This window comes from Trachinotus anak, unplaced genomic scaffold (genome assembly GCF_046630095.1).
Source record: "Trachinotus anak isolate AG129_WGS33_773 ecotype Australia unplaced genomic scaffold, CSIRO_AGI_Tana_v1 ptg000002l, whole genome shotgun sequence".
NCBI classification, from domain to species: domain Eukaryota; kingdom Metazoa; phylum Chordata; class Actinopteri; order Carangiformes; family Carangidae; genus Trachinotus; species Trachinotus anak.
The window spans coordinates 14160158-14186979 of record NW_027273853.1 but is presented as its reverse complement, the minus strand read 5'-3'; the positions used below and the strand labels follow the sequence as shown (position 1 = coordinate 14186979).

General features: G+C 38.2%; 1 long non-coding RNA gene across 4 annotated transcripts in view; it reads left to right on the top strand.

Moving 5' to 3' along the window:
• LOC139633846 (uncharacterized) overlaps positions 1–26822 on the top strand; it is a 109360-nt gene that overhangs the window by 62448 nt on the left and 20090 nt on the right. For 3 of the 4 annotated variants that reach the window (XR_011693840.1, XR_011693839.1, XR_011693841.1), the window contains exons 5-6: positions 3535–3641; positions 6103–6194. This is a non-coding gene — a long non-coding RNA (uncharacterized lncRNA). Of the gene's footprint in view, positions 1–3534; positions 3642–6102; positions 6195–8229; positions 9379–26822 lie in introns of those variants that run through there. The other variant, XR_011693846.1, reaches the window with a different exon arrangement.

Below are 26822 nucleotides of genomic sequence, written 5' to 3'. Positions count from 1 at the left end.
TTAAAGATGTACAACAAAATAAAAAGCAAATTTACCTGAACTGAGCAGTTCTCTCAAACATATTCAGCAGGTTACATGCAGCTGTCATAGTTTATTTTGGAGCTCCAGCTTGGGCTAATACAGTAAGTGACAGAGACTGGTGTAAAATCAATACTTCACAGGAGTGTGATGTCTTAATAAACTCTCTGTGTTGTTCAGACAGGAAAGCTAGACATGTACGAGAAGGACTACAGCGCAGGCCATTGTGAAGCTGTCAAGTCTAGCCCTCAAAAGCAGATGAAGCTGTCAGATTATTAATATATTTATACTGACAGGCCCCAAGTCCACCCCTGAAACCCTCCCCTCTTTCAGTGTCTCTCAAAAAAATATGCTCAGCTTCAAAGAGAGAGGCCACAGGGTTGGATGCAAGGTCAAAGGCCAAATACATTTTGAAAGCAAATTCTCTTCCTTTTGCAACCTGTTTTTATTGCTGTCGCTCCCCTTCTCTGTAGCGACCATTCAGCTGAAACTTAGGCTGAATTGGCAGCAGCTTTCAAAGCGCTTGGCAGCCTGGTGATCCTCAGGAGCTCTCAGCTGACATCTCTCTGGGCTTGTCTATGCTCAGGGGTCAGCGCGAGCCCTGACTCCCAGGACCCACTCACTCAGGCGCTACCATGAGTCAGTCCCGCAGACTGAAATTAAAATGTGAAAAGCTGTCTGACTGAAGGCATTCCTCGCCCCCCATGGCATTTTCCTTTCTCTGTGACAGTTCCTCTGAGACTGCTTTTTCTTTCATGTTTCTTTTTTCCCTTTAGATTATTTAACAACATGCGAACAGAGCTGTCAAGGAGAGACATGCTTGATCGACAGAGCAAGGGAGTGTCTTAGTCAACATGGGGTTAAATTCGATTTTCTGCATGTTCAGTACGCCAGTCTCAAGCCAGTTATTGCCTTGGCTTGATGTTTTTTGATGGATCAATTATCCATTATAACATGTTGCGAAGCCAAACATAACGGCAACTATGACACCTGTCACAATCTTCTATTAGGCGAAGGAAATTGAAATAATTTAATGACAGCTAATTTAGTCTTTATTTTCAATCTCATTATGGCTGCAGTAATTGTGTTCTATAAAAAAAACTGAAAGTGAAATATGACTGCGCACTCAAAGTAAAGTACCCCGACTAGAGCTATTAATTTGATATCTCTCAGTGAAAACACAAGTGAATAAATTGCGCTTTATCAGATTCAGACAAAAACAAGTTTGAAAGGACTATGAGATCTTAGAGATTTTTTTTTCTTACTTTATAGTCCAGTTTAGATTGAGTTAAAGTAAGAAATAACACTGTAGGAAATAGAGGCAAGAAAAGCAATGAAAAAAAAAAATAAAGCACAGATAATAAACAAGAAGTGCTATTGGTGAACATATAAAATAATTTAAGAATCCTAAGAGAATAAATATTTTATTATCTTATTCTTTAAATCGACACTGTTCTGGGTAACAGCAATATAAAACAGCAAAATAATAACACAGAGGTTTTTGGACACCGATTTGAACACAGGCCAACACACATTCCCCCAGCAGTCTGAAATCTTGATGAGAATTTACAATTATCACCACGCCATATTTTCCCATCATGCCACCTAATAAGTCAAAGATATTACCTCAGATCGGGACAAAAGCGGCGCGAGCCGAACAAATGTGATATGCTTGTCAATAACACGTATGTGAGAAAGCTGCGTGGGAGCGTCTTATCGGTACATGTGTGCATATACTTGAATTTGCAAGTAAAGAGCCTTATTGGGATTACCCACGGTACATTGTAGTTGGTATCATAAAGAGAAAGAGGGAATAGATGTGTCTTTCCTTTTTTTTTTTTTTTTTTTTCAGGGACTCGGTAAGCTCTCTGTCAATGGTTTGGAGTTGAATTGCCTTGGATAGCTCCCCTCATTCCATGGAATGATCTCAGACCTAATTTACTGGGCAGCTCAGGATCCAAAGCATACAAGGCTCTCCTCTGCATAGAATGTGTGAAATAGATAGAGCAGCCATCCCTCAGATGTGCTGCAGTAATCTTCAGCCAGAGCTGGTCCAGCAGGCCTCACCCCTAAAGGGATTGATGCAGTGTCAAAACCTTTGGCTCAGGGGTCATCCTCTCTTCTTGCCTCCCCAATCTGACAAAAGCTGAATTTCTTTCCCCTCACTATTCGTTTCTCTTTTTTCTTCTATTGAATTCATCAGTGAGTGAGGCATGAGATGTGAGATGTGAATGAAACATTTTCATTAGAAGGGAGGAGAATCCCCGGTCAGAGACAAGGCATGAGCTGATCTGAGCCAATGACATCCCCACCAATCCTTTCTTTCTTTCTTTTTTTTTTGTCCCTCTTACTTTCCCAAGCTGTCACTCTCTGCGGTATGGGGCAAGCTGATTGAAATCAGTACTGTGTCAGGGCCGTCATATCTCAGAAAGACATAAAACATGCAGAAACATCAATAAGCAACAGGCCGCTGACAGCTCTCAGGCACCGAACCCGGCGAGGAGAGATGAGGGGAAGGTTAGGACTCTGGGGGGATGCTGTGCAGTTGAAGTGTCTTCTTCAGGCTTCACTGAGACCCAGGGAAGACAAGATAAAGTCTATCAGGTTATCGCCTAGTTCAAGTTGCCTCTCGGACAGCAAGGCCACTGGGACGCTGGATGTCAGAAAATCTGTGCGTGTGTGTGCGCGAGTGTGTGTGTGTGTGTGTGCGTACAGAAAGCGAGTGTGTCTGTGGGTGTGTATGTACTCATGCAGGTGTACAGTAGTTGGGGAAAGAACTGAGAAAGACGTTCCACTTGTTACTAACCGCAATCCTATCTTGAGTTTGAAATTGCCTGATTACAGTTCAGAGAATTTATTTTCACTGCTTTAAAAGCATTGTATCATACTCGAAATGTAATTCATGTGATATGTTCAAGCTGCCAAACGAATATTTTTAATTATATTTCTTGCTTATTGAATTTGTAAAACATCAGAAAAATATTTTCCACTACAGCACAAATAAGCCTTTTTATGACACATGCTTGCTTGTAAAAAAAAAAAAAAAAGATTGATAACACACTAGTTATACCCAGTAGTGATGGCCAGGAGATGCTTTGGGATTTTCAGTGTGTATTTAATTCACTAATGGGAGGTAAAGGTGATAGTCTGTTAGATCACAGCCTGACACTACCTCTTACCACTGCTAATTAGGCAAGTTTTTAGCCCAGAAAAACTGCTGAATCTCTTGTTTCTCACACTCGATAATGGTCATCACAGTGCCCTAACCTACCTGTGCAGATTTATGAAATGGGACAAATAATCAGCTTTGCAGGATCCTGACTTTGACGAGGGGAAATTCACCAGTAATTAGCATGACACAGAAGTCGACTAAGGGAGCAGAGTTTTGGCTTGAGTTGAAGTTTCCCCAAAAGTTGAAGCCTATTATTTTTGTGTTGATGGGTTAACGTTGTGGACAGGCGCCCATCTGCATATCAAATGTGACTCCCATTATTTTATGTTTCTCTCTGCTAACAGCGCCTCCCAGCACTCCTCCATGTTCTCCTCCATCTGCCTCCTGTCCATTGATCAGCCTTCCAGGGCATCAGTCTGTTTAACATCTGCTACAAGTTCCAGCAGCTCAGGTAACTATCTCGCTGCTCTCCACCGCCTATTGATCTTCATGTCCACCTGCAGGAACATCTGTTTCGGCATGTCGTTTGTCAGTGTAACCAGCTACCTTGTTTCGCTTCACGTCTTGTCCACTTTCACTCACTCTCACAAAGAGAGTTTACTCCTGAATGCATCTTAAGTTGCTGTTTGGATTGTTCCAGTAATGAACAGTAAATGAGTCACTCTAAATTTTATGCAGGTGTAATTGTTGTACTGGGAAATCCATCTTTGTCTTTAAAGATGGATTTCCCCACAACTAAATACAACTTTAAATTTTATTTAAAGAAAAAAAATGATGCTGTTCCCTCTATCTATTGATTATTTATACATTATTCTTGAAAAAAATATTCTTTTATTCTGCATACTAAATTTAAATAATTGGAAATTTTTATATTTGCAGAAAATACAATTTATACCTGATGGCATGCTCAAATGAAGCCACACGACAAAATATTTTAATTTAATTAAATAATAAATTTTAACCTTTCACTCAAACGAAACAAATTTGCTGTAAATTGTGTTGTAAATTATGTTTAAAAAATAGCAGTTGTATGCTGGTTTACATTAAACCAGGGAGAAAACATTTTATTTGTCGATTTTACTGTTATACTGGACAGAAAGCATGAGAGTCACGGGCCGAGAAGAGCTTGCATCTTTGAATTTGTTTCTTCACAGGCCTCCATAGCTCAGAGGAACCGCTGTTGCGCAGTTTAATTTGCTCTTTTGTAATGATGGGGCGTAGGTTAGTTAATTTCAATTTTTGATTTCAAAAGCTATCAAATACAGCTCAGATGAGAAATCAATTTTCCCAGCTGCCCTGGCTTTGTGGTGAAAAGAACTACCCGCCATTGGTGAGCAGCCCGTCACATGACCGAGTCAGGGATTAGTTCAGTAGGCCCATGTTGCCACCACCTCAATTACAGGCTGCCTCTTGTCATTTACCTCTATAACATCTCATTCTCAGACACAACTCATATTTAATTCATGAAAGCCCGCACAAGAGTAATTGTAATATAGATTGTTATAGAAAATTTACACCACAACTTTTTGCTTTGCATACCAGCGGCAGTGATTGTGTCATTTGCTGTAATTTGGGATAAACAAAGATAGAATGGTGAATGTCTCATTTAGGAGTGATTAAAAAAACAAATCTAAAAAGTATATAATTTAAAGATCGTGCAACTCCAACAGCAAGATGTAGATATTTTTTTTAACAAAATCATGTAGACTGAAAAATGGCAGTGATGAGTTTAATTGGAAAGGCAGTGTCCTGTGTCATGTTGTAGACAATGACAGTCATCAACGCCATCATTAGGACTGTCATGCTATCAGCCGTTTGGAAAGGTGACTCTGGGCGGTTCCGCTGACAGTAAGCACTCACCTAAATAAAGCCTGTTCAGTTTAGATTAAGTGTAGACTGTGTGTGAGTCCGTTTGATGTACAGAAAATAAAATTGTCACATATCAATAGCCAACATTACTTACCGATAGAACAGATGTTAAATGAGGGCCTTTTTGTTCAAGTCATAGTCTTCACAGTGTGAACAGATATGTGTGTTGAATGACTACTATAAAAATAATTGTGAGAAATTCCTTTCTAATACATGTTGCCAGTTGTTGACACTACACAAAGCTCAAAGCATCTCGGACTGTGTGTGAAAGCATATTTTACATTCTTATGAAGCTTTGGTTTGGAAATTGAATCCATTCCAACGTTTCTCTCCCTCTAACGAAGCCTCTTTTTCCTTTGCACAGCACAAATTGACAATTTGTTCAGTAATCAAAAAAATCTCCCATTCACATGGATCAGTTTGTGGAACACCAAGTAGAGAGGAGGCAATTTCTGTACATATCATGAGATTATATCCATTTGACAGTTGCGTTATTCTATGTGGTTTCCATGACAACTGTTTGGACGAGGCCTCCAATAAAACCAACCTCAGCTGTCATCTCTTCACCTAAAAGCTTTGTAATTGCTCTCATTTGCATACTACAATTAAGTGTGTTAGCTCACAGCAAGAACAATCAACCTCCACTAAAGACTGGGGATAGTATAATTATTATATCAGTGGATTTGTATAAAACATTACTGACGAGCCTTTGTTTGACGTCGGTTGTACTGTCAGGCTAGTTTTACCACTTATTTTCATAAATGTACATATTTAGCAGACGTTCTAACTCAGAGTTCCTATTTTGTCTTATGATCACATAAAAGTATGAGTTTTATTTCTGAGATTATCATTTGGTTTCTTTCCGTTGGTCAATACAGTGAAAGATATTTTTATCCATTTTTGATAGCAGCCTTTTTGACTCAGTGGTACACTTGACTAGCTAGAAACAGAATGATTTGCAGTAGTGGGAGACAGTTTGAACTGCTGATTGAATGGAAAGGTTATGTGCACTGGGCTCTAAGCATTGTTTCTCTTTCCCTCAGATGCGCAGAGGCTGTAATGAAGAGCTCTTGAACTCCCAGTCAGAGAAGCTGTGACAGGAGTTCAGGCGGATGCCTCTTTGGCTCTGCTGGATGTACGACACACACACACAAACACACACACACACATGCGCCCAGAGAGAGCAACAAACAGCCAATACAGAAATCAAAATGAAGCTGTCACTCATGCATTGTTTCACAAATCATACTTTTTATTTAAAGTGTCCAATGTTCAATCTTCCAGCTGATATAGGAAAAATATCAAAACTCTACCCTGCGCTTCTCTTCTTTTATTTTCTGTTTTCCTTGTAACATTATTTATTTTTGGCCACAGCTTTAACATGAAATTAGGTGTTAGAAACTTCATATGAGAAACTTCTTCATAGAGGTATAACTTGAATTTGTGCACTATGAAAGCACCTATATTTCCAACCGTCTGAGCTTTATTATCAAGCCTGTGATACTGCAGCACATCTTTGGGCAGGTACATTTTATTTGGAGTTTTTTGCCTTCAGGCTCTGAATTGAAATGGAGGACCAAATGGCACAAATGGCAAGTGTACCATTCCTAGCTCTCTGCAGCCTCCCAACACAAACTGGTCAAGCAGAAATGAGACCTGCATCAATTTTAATTTGTATTTATCCTGCTGATGACCCGCTCCTTTCACTCTGCCGTTGGAGGCACAAATTACACCCATCATAACTCTGATTCTAACGGCCCACGGTGTGCTATCAGAAAATTAACATGGTTATATACCACCGGCGGGTTCAAGGTGTCACAACACAATTATACAATCATGCAACCTGACGAGCTCTGACTGGTCGCCGGTGTATGACAACTAAGCTGGAGGGCTACACTGTCTGTCACATCCAGGCGGGTAAGATAAGTTCACTGAGGAGTAGACTGTGCTTCAGTCTCTGCTTCTCTCTATCTAAATCAGTTAAATATCACAAGGCAGCTGCAGTCTGAGGTGATTTTTTTTTTTTTTTTTTTTGAGGGGAGAGGTAGAAAGACCCACATGTGAACTTATCTTTGACTTGTTTTTTCTCAGCAGAGAAAATTGAGCTTGAGGATTTTGTAAAACATAAGTCTGAGTGCTATAACATGGGCTGCATGTGTGTCATTAATAGAATTAAGTTATCAATGAGGAAAGTTTCATGTAAAACCTTATATGTACTGCAGTGCTGTGTAGCAGCTCACTGTGACTTTCAATCAACCCTAATCCTTGTATCTCATAAAACTTAGACCAAAAAAAAAAAAAAAATTGAAGGGAAGCTCCCCTGCCTGGATCCCCAGTGTGCTCTCAGTGTCAAGCCATTAGGCTGTGTGAAATGAGGTGCCACTCATGAGTTATAATGCTGCACATCTATAGATGCAATGGTAAAATATAGCCCTTCAATGCTCAGTTCTCTGCTGGAGTTGGGGAAAATAATTCTGCTCTGATAGTGGTCCATCCAGCAATATCCCAATTCAAAGTCACAAGATATGAAGAGAGCTGTTGGATAAATTCAAAATAATCCACTTCAGGATAGCTGTGAGATTAATGGGAAAAAAACGTACGTGTTTGCTTGTGTGTCTGTGTGCACAAGCAAATGTGTATGTCTATGTGAGAATGGCAACTGATGAATAAAACATATAAGAAAAAACCAGTGTGGCACCAAAAACTTTTACCTCCTGTAAGATGATATTACTAATAAGATGATCAACCTTGGCGATGAAAAGAAATGACACACGGAAATGAGGAAAATGACAACAAGGTTTGCTCTCCCAAAAGAATTAAAATGCCCAAACTATTTCTTAGCCAAGGGAATGGTTGGATATACGCTTTCAGGAAATCTATTTGTGGTGTAAAGTTCGTTTGTTGTATCCAATTTTCAAAGCGTGTCAATAGACACAAGTTTCTATAACCAGTTGTTACAGAACTACAATCAATGAAAGTTATACTGACTACTGCTATACTTAGAGGCACATAACAAAAGCATGCTAACAGCAGTCTGCTTGACTGAAATATTTACCCAGAGGTACTGTAGATGTAACAATGATAAGGAAATAAAGCTAATAAGTGTCACTTTGATGTGACAACAAATTATACATGGTTCTATCAGATCTCATTTCCATTCCACAACACAGACAGAGAATACCCTGAAGCATGGCTGTTAATGGGAACCTCTATCAGCCATCGTGGAAAGCCTGCCTCATTACTCACTCCAGCACAACTGTGCCCAGGGTGGTCGCTTTCCCCAACGGACACTGGTTCACAGACCAGAGACACACTGTGAGGCATATGACTTGTTTTTCAATGCACAGGGCACAGATGCCGTCATGCTGCAAGTGTGTGAAATCGCTTTATCAGGAAATTCATTAAAGCAAAACATTTTGGAATGTAAGAGAATCAACCACGTAAAAATAAATAAATAAAAAAAAAAGGTCAACAGATTTTCATGCTTTATTTTTTAACTTGGACTTATTGGGCTGATATATTTGTAGTTGGCTCTTTTCCAGGCTATAGAAACTGCCCCGTGTAGTGATAACCAGCTACCACTCATCTTCATTTTCATTATACATCTGATTCTATACAACCTGATTGTTATTCAGAGAGAATTTTCCATTCGGGAGGGCGCCAAATACTCACATAACCTTCTATCCCCTCCAACCTGTGCAATGAATATTTTAAAACCTTAATGTATACTGGCCGTCTGAATTTTCAACCTAAGTCCTTCCTTTGTCCATATAATCTTAGGGACCCGTTTTCCCACTAATGTGGCTGTAACCGAGAATGCTGCCATTTATTTCTCTTCACAATTTAAAATCACCATTGTGCTCTGGTTTTACTCTCTCTACCCCTGTTACGAGCTTCCCTGACAAAGTCAATAGGGGGCATCCCTCATCTGTCAAAAACAAACATCGGAATACTTCTTTTTTTTTTTCTCCTTCATTTCTTGTTCCCTCCCATTGTGAAGTCTCCCTCGCTGCCTGTCAGACATACTGTAGATTCTCAGTTTGTCAATCAAGTGCAGATGATGAGGTTATTAGTTGGGTTGCTTAGCGACCCAAATCAACATAAACAGGTAAGAGCAGTCAAAACGTATAAGGGAGAAAGTCCTGAGGAAGTAGCTGACCCTCTGGTGACTCTCTCACCCACAGGGGTGGCAGTAGGGCTTGCTGTGTGGGTTTCAGTGCAATCTGTGGAGCAGATGGCTGGAGTCCTGGGCAGAGAGCAGCAGGTCTCAGCCTGCATGTCACCAGGATGATGTGAGCTGGCTCCCTCCAAGCTTTAGTTAATACCTTCCTCTATCACAGACTTGTTAAAGGTCTGGGCACCGACTCTTTACAAAAGAACAATACTCTCTCTCTCTCTCTCTCTCTCTATTGCTCTTTCTCCATGCGTTGCCTTTCTTAGGTGGTAGTAAATGTTTACTGGTAACCTTTTTTTTTTAATATATGTTAACTTTGTGGTTGGGTGGTATTATTTAGACAAACCTATATTTATAGAATTTGGAAGTGGCTAATATAGATACAATCTTACACCACACCATATGTAGCCTAAATCTTGGTATTTATATACGTTATGATATAGCTATTGTGTAAATTCCACTGAGAAACATTGTATGGATAAAATGAATAAACCTGATGGGAATATCTGTTTTGACCAGCCAATTTAGCTCTTTATATACCTGAAACATGAAGGCATTTTAACCACATTGGTGCAAAATTCATATAAAAATCTAATATTGCCACAAAAAAGCTGTTTAATGGCCTAATACATCCAGGAATAGGAATGAAGAAAGTGATTGATTAATATGGCACAGATTTAAGATGTAAGGCAATATAGATTACTTGAATGGCATACTCTCACACTGTCAAAGAGTAATTATGGACATCAGGCTTCTCTATTATAAGATAATGTCCCTGACTAAGTGATTTCACATCGACTTTCAATGAGAACTTTCAGACTATGATGAAATCATTAAAGTAAAATCACAACAAAGGTAAATAAACATTTGCTTGACTTTCAGTGGCTCCCTCTGCCACTTAGGCTTTAATCTCAGTAGCTGCCAGGTAGAGCAGGCTAGGCCATGCCTTGTGAGGTGCAAGTGGTGCTGCCTCTCCTCCTCTCCCTCCTCATATTATATAAAGAGTGGCAGCAGGCAGAGTGACAGACTGCCCCAAGAGATGACACCTGTCACTGAGGGGAGTGCAGCTAATCTACAAGCCTCATTTTGTTTGAACTCTTTGTCACCTTGCCGTCAAATCCTCATCTTCTCAGTCACTGCCAGCTTCCCTCCCCTCTGCTTCTCTGCTCGCTCTGCTTTGCCCAGTCTCTCCACAATATACAGTTCCTCCACCATCACCACACACAGCACACTCCCCCACACAAATCATTGTTCTCTGGTGTAATATTTTTCTCCCGACAAACATTTATTTATTAAAAGACTCTTACATGTTTGTATTTCTGTCTGTTATTTTGGATTATTTATAGATAAATACGTGGCGAGTACTTTTTTGATAATGTGAAAAAAAGTAAAGTCTTGGCAGCTCAATATCTTTTTCAGACGTGTATAAAATTGCTTATGTGCCCCCAGTGTATGAGAAGATGAGGCGTCCTTGTTCAAATGTTTTTTATTTTCCGGACAAAGCCCCATTCATTCATATTGAGATTTGTCTAAGTTAAAGTGATCTGAATAGAAATGCAGTCTGGAGTGGCCCAGTCTCTATGGAGCAGCACACTCCACCCCCTGGCCAAATATCTATATTGTCCACTTCTACAGACTGTGCTTTGTAATTATAATATAATTCATTATGTCTGTGCTGCATGTGTCACAAAGGAGGAGTCCTCCCCAAAATCCTCCTGCGCTGTTCAAGCTGACCGAACACATTCTTGTTCCCGTTTTAAAGCCTGCGGCTTGGAAATACCCTCTCACACCCCCGTAAACAATAGATTTTCCTTTTTTTGCTTAATTGAGATATCGCCCGCAAATCTGACAGCTCACTCCAGCCCCCAACTCAGGCTGCGAGAAAGCTAGATAGTGACAGGAAATGGAAAGGAAACGATAGTTAAATAAGATTAAATAACAAAGAAAATAATAATAACAATACTAATAGGATGAAGAGGAAGATGAATGATGATGATAATAATAAAGTTTGATGTTAAAATACCTCATTTGATACCTTTCAAAATGTATAAAAACTCACCATTTACTGCATCTATCAAAATGAATAAATATCCTATTTAGAAATGGTGGTAAAAAGTCATCCTAATGGTGAGTTTCCCTCCTTTTTAAGATAAATTATGACAGCAGAAAGAAAAAAAAAACAACACGATATAATCCAAGTTGCGGTGGAGGCATCAGCCAACTTCTTTAAATGCTTCCATTAAGTGGAATTATCTTTTCCAGACACATTTTGTATGAATGCATCCAAAAATCCCCATTTCATTTGGATTGCATGGGGTTTAATTTAATCCTTTTGCTTATTAAAAAAAATAAGATGCAGCATCTTTAACAATAGAAAGGCTAGTCTGCATCGAACACAATGGCTAAGGTTAAATTGAAGGTTGCATGTACCCTTTGCTGTATTAAAAGAGCATTCATATTCAAATAAAAGCAGACATCACTAGTTCATATGGCATAGCAATGTGCAATTGTGCATTTGTACATACAAAGCAAAAAATGCAATGCAGAGTTACAGTTTTCTGATATTAAAAACATCCTTTACTCGTTTGTCATTTTGCGTTTGCTTAGACATTTTAAGAGTGAGCAGTAATTTATTCCTAAGTGCTTAATGCCTTTCTAAGTCGTACTACTTCAGCATCTAGTACTCTGCCAACATACAGAAAAAAAACTATCCACAGTGTGGAAAATATTGTATTAATTCTTCACACACACAACATAGCCACACCACACAGCTGCAGCCCTGTCAAACTGGCACCACTGAGGAATCCTGGATCTGACAGTCTCTTCACACAATCTAAGTCATGTTAGCAATTGGGACATACATTTTGCTAATGGGTTCACAGCATTTGTAAAATCATAGGTCAAGGTTGAACACAGGATCTGCTGAGTTGGCCCAGAAATTCTTCACATTGTCCAATGGAATTAAAAGTGAAGTGAAATTTTTAAGGGGCAGAGAATACCTCTAACATTTGGACTTGACATGTATTACTTGAACTAATATTCAATGTACAGCATACTTAAGAAGACTTGCTGGCTTTACAGATTCATGCTAAAATACACAAGTAAGCTCTTAAATTCACTTTAACCAACATTTATTTTAATTATTTTGAAACATATATTTATCAGTCAATATTAATCATGGTTGACAAATACAGTCCATGACTATTGACAGTGATAACTCAGAAGCATTTATAATTTTAACCATGTTTGCTCATCAGACAGCACAGCAGAGAAGAAAATGTTTGTAGCCACTGTGCAAAGCAAAATTGAGGATCAAACATTTCTCCAAACAATTTTCCCACATTCATGTTTTCAGCAGTTTTCTCAATAAGACAGAAAAATAAAGACTTTAGAGTTTAAAAAAGGCATGGAAGAGTTTTCCAAACATGGCTGAGAGAAAGCTATAGAAGTACAAAGCGATTGATGTTGGCATTTTTGACATCATTGTCACCAATGTCAATTGAACCTATATCATCAGGCCAGGTATCTAAAGTTATTTAAGACTCCACTGGACATCATCCAGTCACCTGTTGTAGTTTCACAGTGCAACACAAGCAGCAAGACCAGTGAGCTAGCTTAGTCAGCTATATATTCAAGAATACAGCAACATCAACTTTAGCAGAAAATGATGTCAAACATGTCAGTGCCAGTTTTCAGAGGCAAGCTTCAGCTCATCACTGGTAACGATGGAACATTTTGTGACATTGACAGCTTTAATAGCTCATCACAGCCTCTTCGTTGCTGTGTTCACCTATATTCTATGTTTTGATGTATTTACATCACATGGAGATTAATACACTTATTATCGCAAAATAAGATCTAACAGAGTGTATATGAAAGGAAAGCGCCTGTTTATTACAAAGCTACTTAGCAAAGACATGACATATTTGACACATGATGGTGGTAGGAAATCATTGTATTACAGCAATTTCCTCCAAAAGGTTTAGCAGCATTGTAGCTAGAGAAATTTCAGAAGCAAACATAAACAGCAAACTTCTTTAAATAAGTTAAAACTCATGCTGAATATGCTTAGAGCTTCTTTTATCTTGAATAATAAATGACAAGTGCTGAGAATGTTACTTTTGAAATGTTATAGGTTACAGATTACTAATTACCCTGTTAAACGTGTAACAAGTGATGTAATTGTTTGAATTACTTCACCAAATGATTTATTACATTTGATTATATTTTTGATCACCTTTTCAGTACTAGTAATTTAATCTGTTGGTGCCTTGTAGAAATTTCACAACCTAATGACCACTCCAAGTTAATATTTAATGAAAACAGAATAATGAATTTAGTTATTGAATCTCATCTCTAATAACATCTATAGATGTTAATGACAGTCACTTCACACAACATCTGTAGATGTTATTAGAGATGAGATTTAATCTCACATCTATCACCTATTTTGTTCCTAGGTATGCCAAAAGAAAATGTTCCTGCTCAGCAAAAAGATGCAAGGCAACAGAATGAATGTTGTATTCTAAATATCAGCTTTTTACCGAAAATCAATCACCAACATTTTGATTAGCAGCTGTTATTTAATGACACATTTTTCCTAGTAACTGTAAGAGATTACAATTACATTTATTTTGTAATTTAATTACATAGTTGCTCCCTAACACTGCAAACGACTAACTGGTGGCACTAGTTAATAAAAATGTTCTGATATCGGAACTGATATTTTTTGTTCAAGTATGCAAAACAGCAGTTTATATTCATAAAAAACTAACTAACTAACTTCACAGTGTCACCTTGCAGACATCTCAATGTCCTAACTTACAAACAATTGTGTGTCCTGCTGCCACAACTCACTGCATATATAATATTTTCTTGAATTATTTGCGCGCACACATACACATTGAATTCTTACCAGTCCAAATAACCTCCATTGTAGTCTAGAGAGGCTCTACCTTGTGTTGTATTGTCTTCCCCATCCCCCTGGCTTTGTGTCTGGGGAAAGTCACGTGGCTGTTGGGGAAACAAATAATTTCACTGGCTATATTCAGAGCATGTCTAAGAAGAGCACAGCAGCTTGTCTTGGGAGTCAAGAACTAGGTACAATGTCTTCTGCGATGGGATGGCCAACACAAATGGACTGGCGCACCTATCCAATTAACACCCTGCCTGCCAATCCCTGTCAGGTCACACACTAACTCCCATGGCATGCTCTACCTGTCTCCGCTGCTCTCAACACATGCCCAGCTCCAATATAGAATTAACGCCACTTTTCACCTGGTCACGCTGACATGCCATAGATTAGACTTGTGCAGCATGGAGATATGCTAGGCACTCCAAATGAGGGCACCTGGGGTTAAGATTTCAAATGCAGTGGGGCTATTGTTTTGCCACTCCTTTAATATTAATTAAACTCTGAGGTGAAAATGTTCTTTACTAAACTACTGCTTAATTCCTTCACAAGTGAACACCTGATAAGAGATTTTATTTAATGACCACATGGATGTTACAACTTATCACAACAGTTAAGACCTTAATAGGACCAATAAGTTACTGGGGCTAAGTGCTTCTTTTGTATTGTACAGTTTCCGAGACATATGCTTTTTTATACAGTACCACAAAGGCAAAGATTTTCTTCTCTTCTTATCTTTGGCTTCTCGCCCAATCCTTAAAAAAAATCCACATTTCGTTCTGTAAAATTCTGTAAAACTGTTCGTATTTCTCATAAATCTTAAAAGAAGATGAAAGCTAATTCTGCATATATCTTTATATCTATAGATGTTTTTTTCTGACATACATTAGCATATATTATCCAGCTGTGTTAGGTTCAGAGGGGTGGGTTTAACACAGTTGGAGTAGTTAGTATTACTTAGCTTAAAAAGTTAGCTGTTTGGACACATTATGTGGCAGTGCATGTACATATTTGCAGTTGCAGCTGTTGTTATAGCTTGCAAAACATCTGTCAGACCCTGATGTAATGAAAATTAAGTTTGGTTAATAGTTAACAGATACAGCTGCAATAGCAGCATTTCTGGAGGCAAAGCAAAACTGTACAACTCGCACATTAGCAAACATTTGTATACTTAGACATCTTGCAAACATGGCACAACACTGTCGTCCTATTGGAGTTGCGTTTCTAGTCACCCACCAAACGTGAGTCTAATGATCAGTCTCCTCTTTACTCTGTTTTGGTGTCCACCAACTGCTGAGAAAAATAGCTGGGTTTTTCAAGGTGTCTGACTTTGTTATCACCAGATGGTCGATAACTTTGTACATTAAATTTTCCAGAGCTTGTTTGCTGAAAACAGCTACCTGCTGCTCCTGGAAAGGAGTTAGTGAGAGTTGTAAGCCTCACTAACCGTGAAGTAACTGTGCAGACTGGAAAATCAAAGCAATTGCACAACTGCAAGAGGCTAAGAAAGAATAATAGTCCACTGGATGATAATTCTCTGTGGGTTTGTCACGTATACATAGTCATGTGATTCTATGTTGAAATGATTGATTAATACAAGTTTTTAAACAGTATACAATATCTAGTCATCGCATTATCTGTACAAACACTTTTCTTACATGCTCATAACTGATTACTTTCAGTGTTGATTAAAATGAACTTATGGATTTGAAATAGAATAAAAATTGAAACAAACTTAGGATTCCGAAAAGGTTTCTCACTTGTGCTAATTACCAATACAGAACGCTGTGTGCAAATGCTAAACTATCAGCATTTGCAAACACAGAACTATGTACCAGACACACAGATGATTGTGGTGCCTGGAGTCGCCAAATGCTCAGTTTTTAAGTGGACTGTCCACTTCTGGAGAGAACAGTTGACGTTTGAGAATGTTTGTCCGCTCCAAATGATATTTCATTAATTCAACCTCCAACAACATTTACCCCTTACTTGAGCGGATGTTTGTTTTTTCAAGTTAAAAGCATTTTAGTTAATTTATAAGTAGAGTGGGAGAAATTTCCACCTATCAAAAGTGACTGTTTCACCCTGTGCTGTGTGGGTTGTTTAAGAGTTTTCAATAAGCTATGGTACTGTATCATGGAACAAACCAATGTTGTTTGTTTAATACTTCACAAGCAAAATAGGGCAAAACTCACCCACTCCTAAGTTTGTGTTAACAAATTGATAACATTAAATTACAACCAGCCAAACTCACTGTTAAGAATGTGATTTTGCTCTGTGGTAGTGCAACAGCAGAGCAAATACAAACTGTGGTCTCAAAAAAAATAAAAGTATATGTAAATCATCTAGTCATACAAACAGCTTAACAATACGTCCATATAGTGCATTCAGAAACTATTCAAACACCTTTAATTCTTTCACATTTTGTTATGTTGCAGCCTTATGCTAATAGTTAAAAAAATTCCCTCATCTACATTCATCATAACAAAGTGAAAATAGAATTTTAGAAATGATTGCACATTTATTAAAAAGGGAAAACTGAAATATCAAATTTATATAAATAAATATAAGAAATAAATATAATAGTACTCATACCCTTTATTATGACACTTAAAATTTATCTCAGGTTCCTTCCATTTCTCTCAATCATCTTTGAAATGTTTCTACACCTTGGCTAGTAAATGTATTTGATTGGACACGATTTGAAGAAGTGCACACCTGTCTATATAAGGTCTTGCAGATAACAATGCATACCAAAGCAAAAAACAAGGCATGAGATCAAAGAAACTGTCAGCAGAGCTCAGAGGCAGGATAGTGTTGAGGCACAGATCTGGAGAACATTATTGCTGCTTTGCAGGTTTTCAAGAGCACAGTGGCTCCATGAATCCAAAATGGAAGAAGTTTGGAACAACCAGAAATCTTCTTAGAGCTGGCTGCCTGACCAAACTGAGCAACTGGGGAAGAGGGGCCTTGGTAAGAGAGGTGACCAAGATCCCATGATTGAACTGTTTGGCCTTAATTTTAAGCGTCATGTCTGGAGGAAACCAGACACGATGCTTAGAATTGGGTGTCCTTCTGTACGCAGCATCATCTGTGAGACCTAATATAGACAGGTGTGTGCTTCTCCAAATCATGTCCAGTCAATTGAATTCAGCACAGGTGGAATCCACTCAAGGTGTAGAAACATCTCAAAGATGATCAAGAGAAATGGGAGGAATCACATTTGCACAAATTTGCAAAATATTCTAAAATTCTGTTTTCATTTTGTCATTATGGTATATTGAGTATAGATTGATCAAGGGAAATTGTTTGTTTGTTTGTTTGTTTGTTTGTTTGTTTGTTTGTTTGTTTTGCCTAAGGCTGCAACATAACATAATGTGTAAAAATTGAAGGGGTCTGAAGACTTTCTGAATGCACTGTAGATAAGGCTGAAATGTAAATGTAATCATACGTAATTATTACATAATCTTTGGCTGGAAGGTTAAAATTGAAAATTGCAATTAATCAAACAGTTCTGATCAAACATTGTTCTAAAAGCTCATGGTTTATTAGTTGCCACTGGCCATAGCACAAATACTTGGTTCACTCTGTCATTAGTTACCAGCCATCTCAAAAGCACAAGTCTGATACAGTTCAGTAGATACAAAGCACAAAGGATTACTGAAGCTAGTGTGAGTACTGAGGTTTTGCTTCTCTCTCAATGTTCTTCCACTATCTGAAGATATAGAAATGTATAAAAATGTTCTGTCTGTCTGTGTTATTTACTTGTTCGCCAGCTTTTTGCTGTCAAATGTGCCAAAACAGCAAATAGCCCAAATGTGGCCATGTGGACACAGTTTTTTAGCCTGTTAGAGGCATGGCTCTAGGGATGGGGATATCGAACTGTTGGTTGGTCAGTTGGTCCATCACTTTGGACCAGAATGAAATATCATAACAACTATTTGATGGATTGCCATAAAGTTTTCCTACAGAATTACTCATGGTCCATAGAGGAGATTTCTTATGTAACCATCATCAGGTCAAAATTATACTGTGTCCAATACTTTCCCGTATCAGGATTTACCTGCAAAACAAATGACATCCCCACTGGCCTCAGTTATACATTGTGTGAAATAAAATATTGAAAGTTAACATCTTGTTTTTATTGACCTCATTGGTTTATCTTCTCAGCATGCCCACACTGATGTAGAAATGCACTCCAGGGTGCTGGTGCACCATCCCTGTTGGATGCAGTCAAAAGTGCAACAGGATAGAATCTTTCAACCAGAGAGGGCAGTGAAACTGATTTTCAGACTGGGGTTAAGTTACTTTTAATTCAAAAGATCTTAACTAAAACCTCAAATATATATTTTTTTTAACCAAAAGAAAAGAAAGACAAATAAAGGCGAGTAACCCAAATCTTTATCATATGCTGGTTCTAACAAATATGTTTAACAAAGATGTACACCTAAAAATATTTTAGTTTACAATATGATGAAATAAATAGAAGAATGATGGAAGTCAACCTTCAGTCTATATCAGTTTTCCATTTCCTGACATCAGCACAGTAAGGGTCTCACACAAAAAGCATGAACAAGTGCAAAGTTCATATTTAATTGACATTTCATGTGATCACATTACAGACACAAAAAAAGTGTGCAGTAACACAATTCCTTCATTGATGTATGCACCCTTTACATAATGTGAACTTAAAGTGAGGTATCCAAGCCAATTCAAGGAGTCACTTCTGGTTATACCATGTTACAGATAATAACAATAACCCCAATGTACAGAAATGTAGAATACATGTGAGCCGGTAACAACGGTACCTTCAGCTTAGTTGTGCAAGTTCCAGTAAAAACATAAGCTTGTATTTAAAGGTGTGAAGCTTGTGAGGGACGATGTCTTTACATTAGCGACTCCTACTGGTTGGTAACAGTGACTTCACAGATGGGGGTGTGATTTGGGCGCGGTAGTCCCTGCGTGTGTTTTCGCCTTTTGGTGAAACTCCTCTTGGCAGATGAAAATAAGCAGCTGATGACCCTGTTTGTATTCTCAGGACAACAGTAAAGTTAGCAGTAACAAGAACCACAGCACAGAGGGATGGGAATCTCTTCCTCCCTTAAATTCCCCCCTGTCATCTTAATTGCCCCAGAGAAATAATTCCACATGATCTGGCTCACTTGGTTATGACAAATGTCATATTACAGAGAAGTCGTTAACAGTTTACAGTCTAAATACATTTCCATCCAACTGTTACAAGAAGTTCACGTCCAAGATCGCAAAAAAACGGAATCACTGTCTTTTTAGCTGCAAGTGATTAAACTCACCTAACATGACATGATTTCACAGTAACTTTGGTATTGTATAACATTATAGGTGGCATTACATATAATCTTATATGTGCTTCCCACCAAAAATGGTATTTAGTATTTTAATAAATTAATGTCTTTCCTCCATACACACACACACTACCCAAAAGAGAAACAGCTATTTACAAGTGATTAATGTTACTGATCACTGTTAGATCAGCAGAGTACAACCTACTTTTACTTCAATAAAGTAAAAGTACGCTGTTGTTCTAAGCAAATAGTAGCACTATAACATGAGGCTGTTTGAAATAGAATTAGAATTTGTAGTCTTTTGACTTTCTAAACTAATATTTCCTTCTGTAAATACAAATGTTTTTTTTTTACCTCAAACTAATAAATCTTTCTAAAAAAGCTCTGATGTGGAATAAAAAGATGAAGCATCTTTAAGAAACTGACATTAAAGACTATATTTTCTAACTTCTAACTTTTGGGACAGATGCCAAGAAGGCACTTTGAAACTCACAAAACTGCTTCATGATGACAAACTGTAATTCTGCAGCCAGAAGAAGATCAGAAGGAAGCAGAACACAAACCACCAAAACACTTGAATTTAACCAAAAGCTGTGTTTTTCAGTATCGTAGTGGCTTCTGTGATCGCTACATTCAAAGCCAGATAAATTAGTTTGCAGAGTTAGGTTGGATTTTGCGACCACAGACAGTATTGAGTTGAATGGATATTAGTAAACTGAATCAGGACACCCTGCAGATGATTCTACTGCCAGACTCTACTGCCAGGACGTTTTCTGTGGGGAAACTCACAACATGTTGGTTGCAAAGATCATTTTTACACAGCCCACTCACCAGACAGACCGCTGATATTGGACGATTTCTCAAAAAACGAGTTTACGCTCAGTGACAACATTTTTGAGTGTTCACTGCCAAAGTTTTCAATTGATTATTCCTACAATATCTGCTCATGACAAGTACAGTATGGTTAAGGTTTGGTTAGGTTTAGCCAACTAAAGCTACTTTGTTTAGCTTATGGAAAGACAGTGGTCATGGAAAATATGGTTAAGGTTTGGCAACAAAAACATGCAGCTACGATCGTCATTAAATTCCCTTTTTTTTTTTTTTCCTCATAATCCCACATCTTGACCATGTGGTTTTAATGCAGTATCATCATTGTCTCTAATGTTCCCCATATACAGTAAATAGTAAGCTGCTGCATTTGAGAGGAACACAAAATCCAATCCCAACAGCTGCTTCTTGTTGAGTGCTACTGCATGCAAGTAAAACTGTTGCAGACCTTTTGATATAAGCCTTGAACAAGGATTTTGCTGTTAGTTTTAGCAAACTAATTCACCAATGTTATTGAAACCATTCAAGACATGAGACCAATACATGCAGCTGTAAACACATCATTCCTGAGATGATCAGTAATAGTTTCTATACTGTATACTAGTAATATAAAAGTTACTTGGATTTATGATTTAGCTTCAGCAATGACAAACCTTTCATTTCTTAAATTTTACAACACTGTTGTTTCGTTTATGTTCAATTTAAAGTCAGTCACTGGAAAGCAGGTGAAAGGAGTAATCCCCACCCCCAATCCCATCCCCCTAAAAAGCCTCAGGTGGTCCTCTGTGCAGATAAGAGTTAGTAGAATTTGATACATGACTCCCTGTATGCACATGTAAAATTCAATAATACTTTAACAATGGCTTTTCTCTCTGTCAACTTTAGCAAAGGAAATAAAATTAGGCCGGGTTTGCCAGAGATAAATTTTGCTATCTTGGGATGTTACAAACCATTAACATCAAGCAAAGACATATCACTTTCCAGGACTGAGTATTGTATGTGAAAGGCTACACTCACCTCAGTGGATCCCAGTGGATATTAAGCTAACAGTTCTGGATTCCAGTGGGCATCTTAGCAAAGAGATCCTCTTTATTACATTGTAAGTCAATGGCGCAAATATGATCTGGGTAATGTGAAGGTTTTTAGAGGACTCAACCCAGCAGCTTTGGTGGAAGGGGGTGCAGCTTGTCTACACCGCATGTAATTTGCAGATTCTTTGCACTGTATTGTGTACACTGACAGGTTTGTGATTTGTTTGCACTTCGTGGGTGTCTAATTGATTAAGATTAAAGGAGTGCGGTTTGTCTGGCTGTCGAAGAAAATTCCTGGCTGATTTGTATTTGCCGTGCCCCTCGTTTTTTAAGTGCTAGTTGACTCTCTGACTACACACCTAACATGAGCCAACACAGGCCACATGCTGGTCTGCATGCTGGTTCACATGCACCACATGACACAGCAGCTGAATAAAACCACCACTTACTTACTAAACAACTGGGCTTGTGGCGCTGCTGTCTGCTCCAGAGAGTTTTACCATTTCCACGTACACTCAAGAACTCCTACTGAATATATTCTGCTCATACTGTTATGTATAAAGCTGAATTAAATAAGAAAAAAATAGTTTTTAAAGGTCATCCTTGTATATGGAATGTTTAATATTCATCCATAAGATTTGTGTATTTAAAGGGAAATTCAGTGATGAGCAGAGATGAAATAATCTTCAGTTGAGGCATCAAAATTAAATGGCATAGCTGGTTTTTGATTATTAAAAAGTAAAAGTAATTCTGTTTCTTGACCATATCCACAATTGCAGTTAGGGCTCTGTGATGTCATTGTAATTGAATGAGCAGAAAAAGAAAATCCCAGAAACAGTTACTTGTTTTAATTAAAGCATAAATTTGAAAGGTAGACATGAAGTGGGCTGAATAACAAAGGAAAATATTATGTCAAAGTCACAGAAGTGGTTTTATTTTCTGCTGCAAGCTAAAGCTAAACTACAAAGTACAAGAACTGAATCCTGTCCTCCTTCACTTGCTTTGATAGTGGACCACCATGTTATAAATAATGTATTAAAGGATTTACAACGCACAGAAAGAGAGCTGCTTTCAGAAGAATGAAAGTTCCTTTACTAGTGCATGAAAAAAACATGTTAACTCTTTGCAGCCCAGACCCAATCAGAGTTATAAAAGACTTCATATATTTTCTTTTGTATTGTCCAGGTTAAGAGAGTGTTTGGTTTCCTTTTTACAGTTTGTGGTAGCTTATTTTTTCTGGCAAAAGGTGTTTGAGGCCTACTGGGACCACTTAAAAGTTTATGCAGAGCACTAGCCAAGTTGGACAAAAAAGCCTTGAAGTATACACACACTGGCCCCTTTCTCAGAACCTCTCAGCTCTGGCTAGGGGGAGTGTTGTTGGTTTATGAGAGGGAAAATAGCCCCAGCCTTCTGCAAAAGTGAAATGGGATTAAGGCCTTTGTTCGGCCCACAATGGTGAGGGGAATTAGCAATAGTTGTAGGCACTTAGAAGAGCTCTCACACAGAGGCTTATCCCAGATTTTGAACAATAATCATTTGAATATCAACAGTGTTTTGCAACTACAGCGCTAATGTATAAACCTCTCTCTTTTAGATATCGAAATCCCCAAAAGGATTTTTACCAATGGCTACATCACAAATATTTGCGCGCTTTATGAAGAATCATATTTTTGAGTATCTTCATGTAGCAGAAAACCACATGGCAGTTTAAAGTGGTGAGGATGAGCTGAAGTTTGGGACAGAGGTTTTTAACATTTATTTTAGCTGTGATGCAGCCTTCCAAAATTTGTCAATGGACTTAAAATGCAAGTAAATCTGATATGTGAATTGATCAGTTATAGGACTATGTCTTGTATCCACTAAGTCTAACATTAAACTAAACACAACTGATGTCTATGCAGTATTTCATAGCAAATATCCAGCATTAATGCCCTATTTTTCCAACATTTCAGAGCAAAATTCAATCAAAAGATCATCTAAGGAACACTATCATATAAATCTGAGAGTGACCTTTCTATTTGTTGACCTTATGGCTGAACTTCTATTCAAGAAAACATGAAAAAACAGCTTTAGAATGACATAAAATGTCTAAATCATCAATTAAAAAAACTCAGGAGTGCCATATAATATATAAACTGAAGTGCGGTGTGAGAAAAAAAAACTTTTATGTGCTTTCACCCTACTTGTTCTGCTTCAGTATGAGTTTTATATTTAAATAAAGAAAAGTTTTTTTCTGGCCACATTAGTATAGAAACACAGGATCTCTTGCTCTGTGAGACTGCTGCATTAGATTTGTCTGGGATCAGGCAGATCCACTGACAAGCATAACTCTCTCAGAGGAGGAATAATTCAGAGCTTCTGCCTCAGTTGAGTCTCACAAGACTGGCCTCAAGAAGTGTGATGGCCTCAGCATTTTTGCCCACACAGTGAAAACGTATTGTTCAAATTACAAAACATTGAGTGAGATCAGCAGACTTGTCAAGAGGCCCTGGCTTGAATATGAATGATGAGAGAAGAGCAGGGTGGTCCGAGTGCTGTTTTGGTGTTAGGCAGGTGAAAATAAGCTCAACTGTCCCTGCCAGCTGCCCATCGCTAAATCAGAAATAGGAGAGCAGAGTTTACCAAATTAAAAAAGAGAGGGAAAAAAAAATAGCTGTTTAGCACTTTCATGTAAATTAACTCTGGTGACACACAGGAGTTACCTGCACACATTTGGTGTATTTGTCAAAATGCATTGAATTTGTGTGGTATGATTACATATTTGAAACCCTAACATGTAATCATAACACCATCTTCCTCAAATGCGATACTCTCAGCACTCGTACTGAAATGAAAAGGCAGAAGGTGGTTTTCCAGAGTGAAGCCATGCATACATTTCTGTCAAAATGAAGAAATTAAGACATAACACCTCCCCTTCTTTCCTGTGCTTAACACATGCACGCACGCTAGTCCAATTCACTTGAGTGTCTGCATAGTTTCTGCATTCAAATGGATACAATGATGCACAAGATGAATAAAGTTATCTCTGCAGCTGAATGGGATGTTGCTGGTGGGAGGGAACAGGGAGGTTCCCCATACGCCTGAGCTGAAAAGAACTCAGCTTTGAGGGCCAGTGCTGCAAGGGTCAGGGCCCAGCTGCTTTTAGGGGTGAAAGGGACACCAGCGGGCTGGACTGGCTCAAGAAACCTAACAAACCAATCGTGTCAAATAAAGACATCCTAGATTGGACGTTGACAGATCCCTTCCCGAAGTTGCTGAACACACCTCACACATTCAAACTTTGCTCTGGTTTGTATCATGTTTCACAGTCAGTGTCCCATTCACTTGTTAAGACTTTAATATATGAATCTTTATTTAGTTTTTTGGTTTGTTTGTTTTTTGTTTTGTTTTTTGTTTTTTTTGTTTTTTTTTTTTTGTTTTATTTTGTTTTGGTTTTTGGGTCTGAAATCAACATTTCTACACAGGTAGGATATATTTTTTAATCATTTCATGGTGCCAGAATTTTATGTCAAACTTAAAAGTTTATTTATTATCACTTTAATTTTCTTAAAGATTTATATGGCCTTGTTCTCTAGGTTTTTCTTATATATTGGGCATTGTGTGATGTGAGTTAAAATGTGTTGGTAAAACCACCATGCACTGCTGTAAAACTGCTGTGTTGATTGGGTTATTTTACTTTGCAATTGCTATGTTGATGGTGCTTCTGTTTGACTGCCATTTGGAAAAAAAAAAAGTCATTGGGTTTTCCTTGTCTCTGAGTTTAGAGATTTCATAGGGTGCAGAAATTCACGAAGTTTGAGTTTGTGGGGGGTAAGTAGGATTATAATCAGGCCACATTATGAGGAATTGATGGTTCATTTTCCCTGTCAGCAGTAACAGAGCTTTGCCCAAAGATGTGCCGACCTGTGCAGATGGGGTTCAAAGCCAATTTCCATGTTAAAAACTCCACACGCTTCAGAAATCCCTCTGACTGACTCTGGTTGATCAGAGCATGTGACAAGCCTGTCTTTTAGAACAGGTCTGCTCATGTAAGAAGATGGAAGTGTACAACTGTTCAACAAACGCTCTGGCCACGTTTGAGTGTAGTAATGGTGTTGTTTTCATGCATACCCAGAGGCAATGACATAAAGACAAAAGATGGCTCTGGATGTGCTGTCAAAATGGAAAATATGGCCCATTATATGTGTCAAACAGTAATTACACAAACTGTAAAAAGTAGTCCTTTTCATTTTTTTTTTTTTTAGTTTTACTCTTCCTTTCATCAACTGTGTGTCAAGTGTCGTTGCAAAGCTTTAATTCTTGCCAGAAAATCAGTTCAACCATTCATCATCAGCTCACATTTAAATTCATTTTCCTTCAGGCTCTCTCTCTCTCTCTCTCTCTCTCTCTCTCTCTCTCTCTCTCTCTCTCTTTTTTTTTTTTTCTTCCCTATGTGTCCCGAGTTTACTTAGTGACAGAAAAATCTGTGACAAGAATAAAGAGATCACTGGGATGGTGGAAATGTGTTTGATGAGTTATGGGATGAACCAATTTAAAAAAGGAGAAAAATATATCTGCCAAGTGTCATCTTCAACATCCTATGGACCGCAGTGTTTACGTCACTCTTTATCTTGGAGTCGACTACTGCGTTTGCACACATGCATTGTGCAGGGAGGGAGAATTTTACTTGTAAGTTCTGCACATAATTACCAGGTCCAAGAAATGGCTTTTTTTTTTTTTTTTTTTTTTTTTGGGGGGGGGGGGGGGGGGGGGGTAAAGTCGTCTATCTTAATTGCAATCACATATTCTTCAAGAAGAGAGGCAACTGGAGAACAGTCTCATTTTTTAGACTTTGTTCTTTGTTCACTGTTATCACACGACTCTGTGTAATGGTGTCTGTGCCATAAGCTGCTAGCCTGCTCCACTGTGCTGGATATATTATATCCATTGAAATGCCTTCTAGCTGCAGAGTATTAAGCATGGTGAAAACACAATCTTGGTGGGGTCTGTGCGACTAACAATAGATAGAGGCATGATGACTTATTAAACACAGCCAACCTGCAGCATGGCTTTTCTCATTACCTTTTCAATTCCTAGCCTATAAAGCCTATGGGTCTGGTGACAAAACTCTTGCCATGTAATTCTCTCTCAGGCTGCTTTCATCAGCCGATTTCGTGGAGAAATATGAAGCTGATTTTATCGTACTCTATAAATTCACAAAAGGCCCTCAAGTTGCCCCCATGGAAGACATACCTCATCTCAGTGATGTGCCACCACTATTGCTGATCCCAAGCATTTGATAACAGTACCTCTCCTTTTTAATGATTTGACAGGCACCAGACATGAGCCCTATAGACACAGCATTTTTAATACACTTTTCTTTGCTTGTTTACACCAAGCTGCTCAGATGAAAGCACATATCTATCATCTGTTTCTCTCTCAATAAGTGATATATATTAAACCCTACAGCAGCTTTCTGATCGTATCAATTGTGCACCATTGCTACACACGAAAAGGT